Here is a 12,052-nt window from a genome sequence, read left to right as displayed (position 1 = left end):
TAGGATTTCTCTTGCAATTTCTAATGAAATATTTGGATTTTTAATATATATTCTTTCATTTAGAACAGGCGTGTACAACCCCAAGCCTATGAGCCACATCTGGCTGCTGCTGTTGTGTCATCTGGCTCACAGGGCTCCACATGGGTCTGAAAATATGGCAGTGGGGAAATGATAGCATCGCTTTCCTGCTGCCAAATATCTGGATCTGTGGGAGATCCACAGGTTGGAGAGTTTGGCACTGAGTGCTGGATCTAACATGCAGAGCTGATCTTGGCATCCAGAACCCCAGGGTATGATTTCAGCATGTGCCCAATCCTGGTGTGTGGGGCCCAATTCCACTTCATGGGGCCCCGGTTGCCCGATCCTAGGATGTGAGAACACAGGGCCCCAGGGCCTGATCCCAGTGCACGGGAGTGGTGTGGGACCCCTGCGCCTGACCTCAGCATGTAGGGCCCCAGGACCCAATCCTGGCATGTGGGGGCCAACTGAGGCCATGCAATGCCTGATTTGGGCATGCAGGGCTGAATGGAGGCAGCACGGGCCCTCTCCTAGTGCATGGGGTCCCATCCAACTCACAGACCAGTCCTGAATCACCCACCTGGCCTGTAGGACCAAAAGACTGAACACTTCTGGTTTAGAACATTCATCAATAAATGAAAACATTTGAAAATTTTCTGTGAACCATTCTTGTCTAAACCCTACACTGACAGCAAAAACTGACCAGTTCTACTTATACTTGTCTGCAAATATACCTGCAGGGCCCACTGTAACCTTCCAAGAGACTATGTTACTAAACAAGACAGAGAATTGCTGAGAAAAATGAAAACTTCCCCCAACCAGAGTATATTTAACTTAGTTTATTGGATCAAGTATTATCAATGACAACATTTCAGGATAACTGGTTTATTTCTGGAAGCTCTTCCCCCCCACTATCATTGTTTCTATAATGTACAACTGAAAGGATGCTAAGCAACATCCACTTGGCTGAGTGTTTTCACTATTGCATTCCATGTGAATTCAAATGTAAAATCTTTGTCATAAACTTTCAATATGAATTCAGAATAAGGTCACTGAGATGATATAACTGGGACCTAACAAAACAATATCAACATTATTAGTAAATGCAGGTGCTTTTACATGGAGAAAGTGCATTCAGTAGATATTCAACTACAACTATTTAAAAAAGGCAACACCCTTTTTTACATTATACATATAATACAAGTCTGACTTCAACCTAAAGAAAACAATGTAAAGATTTTAAATCCTGGCATATGTACTTTCCTTGGGCATGGTGAGCCCTTCCTTTTCTGCACCTACAGAGGCAGCAGATCTAATGTACTGGGAGTTGTGAGAGAGGCAAGATAACAGACACTGATAGCTATTACCTACTGCAGCCCTTGCACTGAAGCTCAGCCTGGTCATGACATTTTTATTTGGGACAGGAAATACAGGGAGCAACTACATGATGAAGAATACCTGATTAATGGTTTTGTTCTGCATGTACAGCAGGATTTGCACAGAGAAAAACTCTAAGTCTATGGAGGCATGGATCCTAGAGTTTTGCTCTGTATGGAGCAGGGGCTGTCAAAAGGCTTTGAGGGTCTTGCTTTGCACACATAAACAGCCGAACTCAAGAAAATGGCAGCCCTGCTCAAGGGATGCACACATATAGGCTTTCTGTACAGGTGGGCTAAAACCTTGAAGTGGCCACTCCGCCATATAAAGTGTCTGGGGTCTGCTCTGCCATGAGGGGCATCACCTATCAGGAGGCAGGGAGAACTGCCCCACTAGAAGGGATCTACTTTGTGGGGTGACTTTAAACAGTCCTTAAGTAAATGGCAGTCCAGGACAACTGCTTCAAGTGTTCCCCTTGTTCCCTCCCTACCCCTTGCGGCTTCATCCAGATAGAAAATAGTATGCATATGGTTTCTAATGCTTAACTGTGTTTTATTTTCCTACTCTACTTCTCTATCCCTTGCTTTGTCTTCCTCACTTGCATTAGCCTTGAATTTTGTCACCACCCATCTTTCAAAGATTCACTATTTGCTCTCCATTTGACCATGGATCACACATTTGGTCTGGTGACCAACAGGCAGTAAAAACCATGCTTTCTTGATGTGTGCCTCAGATCTTCTCTCCTATTTTGATGCAGTTATTGCTAGTAATATTGAAATGACTATCAGAGAGCTTATTTACCCACATCCACCTCCCTTTACTGAGAAGGTTTTTTTTTAATAACACTGATATTTTTATTGTAGGTTGTGCAAAGGATTTAGAATATAATCATTATGAGCTATTGTGTAGCATCCTAAGTACATTTGAAATAAAAGGGTGATTGTTAGGTAGGGGTACTTCACATATGAGGGATTTAGCTGGAACCTGGGCATCACATTCTGCTGCTCTTGCCAGTACATTACCTGGAACTCGTACAACAGTGGAAAGAGACACAAAGAGGATAATCAGCAACTAGGAAGGCAGGCTCAATCCAGAGACTGACTAAAATCATTTGTACCAGTTTCTGCAGGAGCAGCGCATTCAGTTCTCCCAACAGACCCAGAGTTAGAAAGGAATGGAACGAAAATCCCATAAAGGCCCACAAACCCTCCTATTTCTGAGATTCTGGCCTCTCCTATACGTTTTGAAGAATTTCTGTTTATGTATTTGCTTTGCAATGTGCAAAAAATAATCTCTTATGTGAAGTGAGAAGACAGAGAACTTCAGCTTTGTAATACACATGCACCAGGACAGAGTCTGTGCTTTGTCTGACTTAAGGTATTTATTCTGATGGTAGGCTGGCTGTGACAGCCACTGAAAACCATGAGTGGATCCAGGATTTTGCAAAGGCATGTGTGTAGGAGCAACAACCTGTCCTCGCAGGGGTACCTGCATCTCTCAGTCCTAGTTTTCCCCCACTGCTCCACCAGAGTGAGCACACCATGTTGTGGAAGCAGTAGCTGGAGATATTTTTTTAAGCTCCTGAATCAGGAGCTCCTTAAGAGCTCCCTCTCCTCCCCTCTGTGCTTGGCAGCATCTCTCCTTCCCTTCACCCAACTACCACCAGATCCACTCTTGTCCTGCTCCAGTTGGGCTGCACAAGGAGCTGGGCTCAGTGGGTGCAGTAGTGGTGGTGGTGGGTAGGTTCCCCTCCCTGAGCTTGCTCCTGGGCTGGCAGGTAACAGGGAACCTGTCCACCACTGCCAATGACTTTGGCTGAGCCTGGTCACCATGCAGCCCAGCTGGAGCAAGACAGCAGCAGCTCTGGAGCATCTCTTACCCCTGCATCAGTTGGGGACAATAGCAACAGTGGGTATGAGGGAATGGGGAATGGGACAGGTGGAGTTGCTGAGCATGGAGCGGGAGACAGGGGGGAATTCTTACTTGCTCTGAGGATCTGGGAAAAGTCCCTGGCTGCTGCTTCCACGGTGTGGCCTGAAAGGGGGGATGTAACCATGCCCTCACACTGCCTCTTCATCTGCCATTGGTTATAATGGGCTTTGAAACTATTAGTTCATTTAACAAATTCAGTGACCATTCATTTTAAGAATAACCCTTCAAGGTAAATTCAGGTGCAGCACCATCTCATTTTCTGCAGATCCCTCCTGGGTACAAAAGCATGTTGGAAAAGCAAATGTTATGGGATACAAGCTGACTTTTTTTCTAGTCAAGCCAAAAAAGGAGAGAATTCAGAAGGTAGGCCCAAAGAAATGGAGGGAACTCATCAAGAGGAGGAGAAGTTGGAGGCAAAAGACAGTTCTGAAAAGCCTTCATACAATATTAATGCTTCAGAAAATGTTCACCTATTTATACACATAGACACACTGCAACCGTTTCCATCTTAAGATAACAAAAGAGTGAACTTTAAAGGGCAGACTGGTAAATGCTTATCTTATTATAAGCTATTCTTAGCAAATATTCATGGATAGGATGCAGTGAATCAAACTCTCATCTCATTTACACTTGTAAAAATTCACTTGAATCAGTCAGGTGGCAAAGATGGAATTAAAGGCAGAAATTGGCCAATAAGTTTTCTCCTTATAGAACTGTAATGGTTCTATATGGAGGCCTCTGGGTCCAGGATGAACAGTATCTAACATCTTGGGTAGGGGAGAAAGTTGTGCATGCTGAAAACCAAAACAAAATATACTCTTACAAACCTAATTGCTTGGCCAGGAATGTCTCTCTTTCAAAGCTACAGAGGTTATATCTTCATTATTATGTAACAAGGGGAGACAATGCATATGTTGGCTTGGGATTCACCTTGGTGGTGTGGGATATCTGGAAAAGAGCCAGTCATTACATGGTGACACCTGAATCAAAGGGTAGGAGAGTTGCTAAAAGTTGTAAGATTCAGACTAGACACTGTTACAACCTCTAGTCACCCTTTATATAACCTTCTCATTAAAACAGATTAGGACAAAAAGATTTGGCATTTACAAAAATGGTAGGCTTATAGCAGGATTTGCCAGGGAGTTCTATTAAGGCAACTACTAGAGTGCGATATGCATGGATTTTAATCCCTAGTTTATATGTCTCCCAACAAGTATGGCACTCATGTGGCCAGTTTTTCCTTTAACATCTGGAGCACACCACTAAATGAAACAAACATGGCTGTATATGCAACTATGTTTGAGGTTTTGGTTGACTTATACATATCCTGAGTCAGATGTTAGTTTCCCAGGTTTTAGTTGTCCTCTCTCATACACGTAGATGGCCTCAGAACCATTTACGGTGATCAAATATTAGACTCTGGAGATGACAAAAACCTATTATGCCATCCAGTCTGAGCTGCTGCCAGTGCAGAATTATTCCCTAATGTCACTTCACAAGTCTTTTAACCTGTCTACTTTTCCAGGCACTATGTGATTAGGTTTTCCTCACTTCATTTGTGGAAAATATCTCATGTTGCTCTGATTCCCTGTTGCTTTGTACCTGAGGAAGTCATTTACACCCATGCAACGTTGGTGTCAAAATAGGAGAGACAATGAAGAATCCTGCTCATGACACTTTTCCAGATGGAACTTCAAAACTGCTGTATGATTTAAGAGCGCACGTGTCATTTGTGCTCTTATGCCACTTAGGGGATGTCTATGTTGTCTCTGGAGTGAACCAGGGAGAGCCAGGAAGAAATAAAACTCATCCACTCACTCTTGCTTCATGTGGGCCAAGCTACACTAATTAAACCATGCAGATGGGCTCAGGGTGGCCCTGACCATGTGCTGTTCTCAAGCTCTCCTGAGACAGACGAGCAGCTCAGGGTTACTCTGACTCATCAGCCTGGCCTGACTTGTGAGCTTGGATGCCAGTAGGTAGGGCCCATTTCTTAGCAGTGCTTCTGGCTTTTTGAAAATTCTACTTTTGAACCAATTTTTCCCCTCCCTGTATCATTTAATTCCTAGTTAGGCAAACCCATCATGCTAGTGCTTCATGCCACAACCACATGGAAGAAACAGGGAAAGGAGAATTGTGCACAACATAAAATGAAAGGGATCTCATGGATTTTGTGGGTTGATTTGTGTGTGTTGGAGTGACGAATATCTCTCAGTTAATCTTTGCAAAGCTCTTTAGGGTCATAGTCATATGCATCTTATTCCCTCTCTGACAGTTGTCCCTTGATGCGATCCATTTAATAAAGAGCCAGTATATAAGCAATTCATGCATTGACTAGAAAGATGTGACTGCAGCAGAGCTAGTTATGAACAGGTGGGACCGTTTCTGCTTGCAATGTATATGCTGAACTGGTTTTTCATGATTTGGTGCAATAGATAAATTATCTTGAAGGAGAAAAATTGCTAGGTTACAATATACCTCGGGCAGTACGTGCACATGCTGACACAGTAATAATTACTCTCCAAAAAAGAAAATGCTGAGCAACTGGTCTAACATCAGAACTTCCCTTTCTATTGTAACAACCTAAATAATTTGAAATTTTTTTTGAACACTTTGAATTTTGATTTTTTTTTAAACTTGATTTTCAAAAACGTTTTGCAATTGCTTCAGTTGGGGCTGTGAGTTCTTAAGCTCCTGAAAATCAGACTGTGTGACATGCTCAAGAACAAGACGCTGTGTTACATTTAATATATATTTAATTAATATATTTAATAACTGCAAACAGATCACTGTAGGGCACTAGGGGCCAGGATGGGGTCACTGGGTAGGAATGGAGAATCTCCGAAACCGTGGTAAGCAGCACTCAGTGGAAACCTGACCTACTCGAAGAATATTTCCTAGTTTCAACAGCTAATTAAATTGTGGGTCATGTTAAAAAGGAAGCAAGCGTGTGAATTAAGAGACGAGTACAGCTTATCCGCCTCTGTGCCAGGGGAAATCATTGCCATTTCAAAGGAGTAACAGCACAGTATCCAAACAAAAACAAAGCCTGGGCTGTGAGGTGGTCTAAATGCTTCTTCACATAGATATTTACCAGTTTCTGGAAAGTCAGCTGCTGCTTTCTTAACTCCTCCAGGTCAACCCCATGTACTGGAGCAGGGAAAAATAATTGGTTTTCTTTCCTGAATCCACAACTGACTGACTGGCCTATTTTACCAAGTAGGAAGAGTGAAGAATTTAGGAGAATGATCTGGAGGACTCGTAAGTCAGGCTGAAAAGCTTCGAATTACTTTAAAATAGGACAATTCCATAACTATTACGAACCTACCCCAAAAAGTTACATATAGGCCACATGCAATTTTTATGCATTATCGTATAACTAACTGCAGCCATTATGCCTCATTGGGTTTTTGTCCCTGTCCTTCGCTGAAATGCAGGGTAATATACAAGAACACATTTCACTAGTCACTGATCTCCCTCTAATATCTTTTTCTAAGCATTCTGTATGAGCTTTTCCTACTCCATTTTCCTCCTGATAAGCCATTACAAGGATTTCCACCCCTCTCCCCCCATGTTATTACAGCTTACAGGCACTATCTGATTCAAAAGTGAAAGCTACTTATACGCTCTGTTGATAGGAAACTGCACATGTGGAAAGTTATGGCCTTGGGAGAAGCCATCTGAAGACCGTATGGCAAGGTGGAACCCATTCCATGCATATGAGATAGCTAATCCATCCCCATTATGTGTAAAAGTGCAGTCTCTTCTAAGGATGTACAAGCTTCAATAGGAAATGAAAAACTAAAATTTGAACCAGTCAGTTATATATGGGCTAGGTTTGTTTTTGGTCTCAATATTTTTTGTTAGTGCCCTAAATTACTGAATAAATTATGTCCCTTTTGTTATTTAAACAAGTGAATGAGGTATGTTTTTTTCCTGTTTTTTTGATGCCAGTAACAGCTAAAATGGGGGCTTGAGTTACTATACCTTTTATCTGAGCATTGGTCCTCTCATACTTCACGATGCTGCTCAGAAATGAGATTGTTAAACATCAGCAGACAGACTGTTGAGGGAGAATGGGGTCAGAATTATCCGGAGTGCTTTTGATGAAAAAGTACAAACGTAAATAATCTTTATATATTCTGTTTAAAATGAAACTTATATGGGACTTGGAATAGTGGCCAGCTGTAAAATATGCGTATTTATTGATATTCCCAACATTTAAATTAGTAACAAGCATTACCCTTGTAATATAACTGAGCCTTTGAATACAGCAATAAAAGAATAAGTGACAAAAACAAGTAATGAGATTCACAATTTGCAGCAATCTAATTGTAAACAATCATATGCAATCCATAATACCGCCAAAGAAGATTTCTCCATATTTACCTAAATTAGCTCTAAGTACAATAAAGGCACTAAAAGTTAATCCTGCTAAAAATGTGCAAATACTGGAAGCTTGATCCAGACAGAGCCTTACTCTGAATTTTTATGGGGAGCTGTAATGGTTTTGTAAATTAATCAATAACTTGGCTAAATTATATTTGCTCAACTAATTACTTTTTCCATGTCCTATAAATTACCACTGCAATGGCCTACAAGCAAAACCAGTCCTGTTGCTTGTATCATATTTTAGGTTTCTTGCTCATAGGCCATTAAAAAGCTTGTTTATTTGTTCTGCTATACGACAACAATATCATTCTGCGCTTTCTGAGCCCCAGCCAGTGGGGAGCTGCACAGCTGTCTGAAAAGCAGTGAGCCAGTAAATATTAAAATCCATTGTAGCGGTACCAAAAATCCCCATCTTCATAGCCCTTCTATGGGGTCCTCACTGCTTCTCATTAAGGGCTTAATCCCCGCAGCAAAACCCTTTAATTAGGGGGCTTTCCATTGACTTCATTAGGCCCTGATTTAGGCTGGGAGCCTGCTATGCTCTCAAAAACACAACTGTAGGAGAATGTAAATTATGGTGCTCAGCTTATATTTTTGATGCCTGGCTGAGGAGTAATCCTGATTAGAGAGCTGGGAGAATGCTGTGTATGTAATAACAAAGGTCCCAGGGTCAAAATGTTCACTTCCATTTACAAAACCAAATTCTTACTGCATGAGCCAGGTAGTTAGGACACAAATTCCATTTTTTTTCGTTTGTTTAATACAATTTGACAAAGTTTATACAAGAAAGCTGACTTAAATTGCAAACTCTCAGTGGTAGAGTATACCTCAAGGCAGAGGTGAATTAAGGCTAATTGGAGCTTAGAGTCATCATCATTTCAGAGTGTCCTCCAAGAACTTCTTTCTATGCACTTAACTTTCCAGATGCTCCATTTTGAAATTCTCATTATTTATGACCCAGAATAAGAACCCTGGTATGTAAGATGCTAGGCAACATACTCTGATTTCAGTCATAGTGATTCAGACTAGCTCTGACACTAAAATAATTTTATGATAAAAAAAAAAAAATCAGTAGATTCATATTTTAGTGGATTATTACCATTGTAAATGTCACCAGAATCTGCTACAGACAGTGTCACATCCACCCACAGATGTATCTAGGGATTCAAAAAGGGGATTATGAAAGATGCCACCAGTACTGCAGGGGAGGTTGTAGCCCCCTTTCCCCTGAGCAGGCAGACCACACTATGGCAGGAGCTGCCGGAGACTTTTTGGAGTGCCTAAAGCAGGTAAAACTTTTCTGCCCACCACTCACTCCTCTTCAGTGCAGGCACCTCCTCTCCCCTCCCTTCCCCCTCTCACCTTCTCCAGCTGGGATTGACTCTGGTTGCAAGAAAGGGGCAACCTGCCCATCATTACTGCTGTTCTCAGCTGACTGGGGGCTGGGAAGCCCAAGAGTTTCTCTTGCCCCACTCCAGCTGAGGGTTTCCTAAGCAGCAGCATTGGGCTGGGCTGGGGATAGCAGCAGCAGTGGTGGGCAGGTGCCTCCTTCCAATGTCTGCTCTTGGATCATGGGCACACCTAGGGGGAGCAACAAAGCAGGAATGCCTGGAAACCCACTGCTGCTGTTCTGACCTAGAGGTGGGGGAAGCCCCAGGCTCTGCTCTAGGTGAGGGCTGTGAGGACTGGCTGCATGGAGTGCAGGGTTAGCAGAAGTGGTGGGATCAAGGCCTGCTCCCTCCCCTTCTGCTGCATTTCTCCCACTGGCCCAGAGAGTCTCTGGCTGCAGGGAGCAGCTGAGCAGAATGCCGCGCGGGGCTAGGAATGACCGTGGCAATGGGCAATCCCCACCTTCCAGGCTGTCCTGCTCCCTGCGTGCCCCGTAGTCTGGGGAACCAGGCATTGGAAGTGGGGGGGAGGGAATTATCCACTGATGCTGCCATGACCAGCCCTGCCCAGCCCTTTGCACAGCTGTTCTCCACTCTGAAGCCCTCAAGTCAGTGGGGAAAGTGCTGTGGAGTGGAATAGAGCAGGTACCTGGCACTCAGTGCAGCTGCTCCCTGCAGCCCCTGCTGGAGTGGCCTTGGAGCTTCCCCCCCACCTGACCCTGACATATGCAGGGTCATCTGGGGACAGCAGCAGCTGTGAGCGAGTCCCCCCTTCCTTATGTGCACCCATTTGGGTGTCCCACTCCAGCCCAGAGCTACAGCTATACTCAGACACAGAAGCCGATCCAGGCATTTGGAGATGCAGGGAAACAGAGCCACTAGCGTATGACCTTCGCTGTGGAAGGGACGTGTGACCATAACACTACACCACCCTGGATTTGCCCCTGTCACCACCTACCCAAAAATACCATTTCCCAGGAGGCAAGGAGTTATGGAAGAGATAGCTACTACCCAAGAGCTTTCTGGTTGCTTTGATACTGCCAGTAGCTTGCTGTTGTGAATGGGGCTGCTCCACTTCTGACAAGAGGTACTGTACCGGAGAAACAAGGACCTTTCCAGAGAGGGACAGGTGCTGGACTCCAGAGGAGAATGGGGTGGGGTAATCAGAGAGAGCTGGGGCTTGAATTAACATCAGAATGACATTAACAAATCAGATTATTATTAAACCATTCCTATACACTGCTAACAGAAATCACAAAAGTGGATTCAGACAGTCAGGCAGAGAGGAGGAACTGTAGGCAAAGAAGATGGCCATCAGGGTCAATACTGGAGAAAGGTACCCCCTGCCACTGGGTTAGGGGAAATACAGAGGTAACAGATATGATGTAGAAGGAAGATAAAAGGGAGTGATGAAACTGAAAACTTGTTTGGCAACAAACCAAGGAACTAGAGACTGGATCAGGTAGACAAGGCCATTTGGCAGATGGAAAGGTTATGCAACATTATAAGGGGCAAGCCACAAGACACCTGAAAGCATTGGTAAATAGGAAAAACAAATGGTACAAAAATGAGGAAAAGATGTGTAGCGTAAATAAGAGGAGCACATAATCCTTCATGTGCATTGTTAAGTTTTCTGTAGGAACCTTAACTTAGGTTTTTGCATAATTTGTTTTTCTGGCTTCGTATTCAATTATTGCTTTTGTATTTAACTTGTGCATTTTTTAAAAGAAAACAAGCAAAAGGTGAGAAAAAATAACAAAAATAGACAATAGACTAAAACTCTGAGCTCTGCTGTATTCTATTGTAAGCCTGTAATGCAAGGTAATGTGTCACTCTCACCATATGGGCCAGTAGTCTATCATAATTTTCAGATCATTTCTGGAGTTTCATTTCTTGTATTCCGTATCAGAGAGATCAGGCCAAATTCTTTATTCACTTATGCTGATGTAAAGTCAGCAAAGCTTGCTTTCTCTATTGGACATTGCCTGAATAGATTTTTACTGATATTTTCTGTTATGTCTTGCAAAAAATTCGTTTAATGCTAACACGTCTCAGGTTTATTCTCAGTCCAAGGGTAAATTTCACAAGGAGAAATCAATGTAGTTACTCTTCAGTTAGGATGATTAAATAATCATTCCCCCACATTTTTTTTTAATTTGGAGAACTCAGAAATGGTTTTACTTCCCACTGAACTAGATCTTTCTGTGGGATAGTCTCTGGACTCAATTTCATATGGGAAATACCTTTCTATACTAGCTAAAAATGCTATTTCCTATTCCTCATCATGCAACCAGTGAAGGATGTGAATAAGTACACATGAGTGTCTCTGAATTCAGTGGGAATTTGCATGCACCTAAAGCTATGTGCAAATGCAAACAGTAGCAGTATTGAGGCTTACTATTTTTCTGTGATGCACCCTTGATCGTCTTTTGCAATTTTGATTATTCTTTACTGAGATAACTCTGTTTTCAAGTCAGTGTCACACTTTCATTTTCCTTTTCATATGGGTTTATTCCTTGATCCCATCACAGCAGAACTTTCCTCAAAGCTTCAGACAAACCATTAGGATCAAAGGAATACAAAAAACCCCCAGTACTTTCCAGACTAAAAGCAACCAGCCCTTTGGGAGGCAGTGTGCATCAGCTTTCCTTCTGACATTTTTGCCATCTTTTTCTTTTGGCACGTTGGCAAATCAGACTTTTGATGCAGATGCACTGTTTTCTACTCGTATATAGTCCTGCAGCCCCCATATCTGTAGGTTTGTACATGTAAGTATTGCATGTCCTCTTCCTACAAAGACTGGACTGTTTCCATGGTAAATGTAACATTTTTAGATAATGGTAAGAGTTACACATGAGGTTGCTTTTTTTCAGAAGAAGGTTAAGCACAAGGAATTTTTCTCAGCAGGTATATTTATCCTAAGTGGCTTTTGCTGGTTTACACAT

General features: G+C 42.6%; 1 long non-coding RNA gene across 1 annotated transcript in view; it reads left to right on the top strand.

Annotated features, from left to right (window-relative positions):
• LOC109305756 overlaps nt 1–12,052 on the top strand; it is an 83,267-nt gene that overhangs the window by 24,479 nt on the left and 46,736 nt on the right. The gene's annotated exons all lie outside the window — the stretch shown is intronic.

Source organism: Crocodylus porosus, unplaced genomic scaffold (genome assembly GCF_001723895.1).
Source record: "Crocodylus porosus isolate Cpor-Errol unplaced genomic scaffold, CroPor_comp1, whole genome shotgun sequence".
NCBI lineage: Eukaryota > Metazoa > Chordata > Crocodylia > Crocodylidae > Crocodylus > Crocodylus porosus.
This window is presented reverse-complemented; position numbering and strand designations above follow the sequence as displayed.